The following is a 2,179-nucleotide window of genomic DNA, read 5'->3' as shown; positions in this document are numbered from 1 at the left end:
ACAAGGAATTGTAATTCGATCACTTAAGATTGCCAAGGAGATCATGAATGCATTGATTGAGGAAGAGATGAAAATGAACTTGATCCGGAGAATGCAACATCTCCTGAGCCCAATGAACTCCCCATTTCTGATCTTAGCCATTCTCTTTAAATTCTGCCATTTACTTTTATGAGCAATTGCCCCATTCCCATTTAAGATTCTGCAATTTACTTTTCGCCATTTACATTCAGCTCTTTATTTCAGTATTTACTGTTTCTGCATTTACTTTCCTGCCATTTAATTTTCTGCAATTCTCAACTCCAATTCTGATTCGCTCAACTAGAACATTCTTTAATTAAAGTTGCTTGATCAATCAATCTCTGTGGGATTCGACCTCACTCTATTGTGATTTTTACTTTACGACGAATTCGGTACACTTGCCGAAGAAATTTGTTGCGAGACAAGTTTTCTGCGTATCAAGTTTATGGTGCCGTTGCCGGGATTATTTTGAATCAACAATGATTAAATTGGAGGATAACTAGATTGAGCATTTTTATTTGTTTGATTTAATTTTCTGTTTGAGTAATTTACTTTCAGTTTTAGTTAATTTCTTCCCTCCCCCTACTTTTTCGTTTTTTTTAGTTATTTACAATTTAGTTCACTGACCTACTAACTGTTTGATATATTACATCACTCACACTAACAGTAATTCTAACAGAAATACTTCTTGCATCTATTTTCCTTGCTTGTGCTTTGTTGTTGTATGACAGCGAGAAAAGTGGGGCTTCAACTTCTTTGATTTAGAACCTGAGAGGTCCTTCCTTAGATTAAGGAGGGAAGCAAGAGAAAAATGAGTAGTTGGTGCCGAGGAAGAGGAGGAATACTTTGAACCAAACATGGAAGAAAACATGGAAAACCATCATGAAGAAGAGGCTCACAACCATGGCAGAGAAGGTCGAGCAAATCATGCTGGGAGGAAGAGTTTTAGGCTCTTACATCAATCCAAACCCAGGAAACTGTGGAACTAGCATTCAAAAGTCGACCATCCATGCAATAATTTTGAACTAAAACTGCAGCTCATCACCCTTGTTCAGAATAACTGTTCGTTCGGAGGAGGAGTCCAAGAAGACCCCAATCAACATCTAACCACCTTCCGGAGGATATGTGACACGGTGAAGTCTAATGGTGTTCATCCTGACGCCTATAGACTGCTTTATTTCCATTCTCACTCAAGGATAAGGCAGCCAAGTGGCTGGAGTCTTTTCCGAAGGAGAGTTTGACAACTTGGGAAGATGTGGTGAACAAATTTTTAGCCAGATTCTATCCTCCCCAAAGAATCAACAGGCTGAGAGTTGAGGTCCAAACTTTCAGGCAACAAGATGGTGAGACTCTATATGAAGCATGGGAGAGGTTTAAGGACCTGACAAGGAGGTGTCCACCAGATATGTTCAATGAATGGGTGCAGCTACACATTTTCTATGAAGGCCTTTCTTATGAATCAAAGAAATCAGTAGACCACTCATCCAGGGGATCTCTGAACAAGAAGAAGACCATTGAGGAGGCCATAGACGTCATTGAAACTGTAGCAGAAAATGACTATTTCTATGCTTCTGAAAGAGGAACACTAGAGGAGTGATGGAGCTAAACAATGTAGATGCTCTGCTGGCCCAAAATAAGCTCATTACCAAGCACTAGCTAACCTCACCAAGAAGATGGAGAGGAACCAAGTAGCAGCAATCACCACTTCATTAGCAACCCAAGAAGGAGTGAATGAAGAAGCAGAGGTAGTCAGGAGCAAGCCAACTACATTGGAATTCACCTAGGCAAAACCATGATCCATACTCTAAGACCTACAACCCTGGATGGAGGAATCACCCAAACTTTAGGTGAGGGAATCAACAAGATCAAGGCCAAGATCAGAGACGTCACAACCCTAACAACAATGCAGCTCACCAACAATTCACATAGAGAACATATCAACACCACCATAACAATACCTCTCCACATCCATATCAAAACCAAAATAACATTCCTCATCCTTCCACTTCTAATCCAATCACCATCATTTGATGATAGACTCTCAAGGATTGAGCATCTACTTGAAGGCATAGGCAAAGAGATTCAAGACAACAAGCGTTCAAGGAGGAAGTGCGAGCAAATTTTAAAAACCAGGGAGACACCATCAAGAGGTTGGAATCTC

The 2,179-nt window shown here is 40.3% G+C and overlaps 1 non-coding gene across 1 annotated transcript; it reads right to left on the bottom strand.

Annotated features, from left to right (window-relative positions):
- Positions 1 to 1,321: 1,321 nt before the first annotated feature.
- On the bottom strand, positions 1,322 to 1,428 carry LOC114927421 (small nucleolar RNA R71). Its single transcript, XR_003817703.1, has one exon. It is a non-coding gene; the product is annotated as a small nucleolar RNA R71 (small nucleolar RNA).
- Positions 1,429 to 2,179: the final 751 nt, after the last annotated feature.

This window comes from Arachis hypogaea, unplaced genomic scaffold (assembly GCF_003086295.3).
Source record: "Arachis hypogaea cultivar Tifrunner unplaced genomic scaffold, arahy.Tifrunner.gnm2.J5K5 arahy.Tifrunner.gnm2.scaffold_745, whole genome shotgun sequence".
Taxonomy (NCBI): domain Eukaryota; kingdom Viridiplantae; phylum Streptophyta; class Magnoliopsida; order Fabales; family Fabaceae; genus Arachis; species Arachis hypogaea.
The sequence above is the reverse complement of the archived record's forward strand: the minus strand, read 5'-3'. Positions and strand labels throughout refer to the sequence as shown.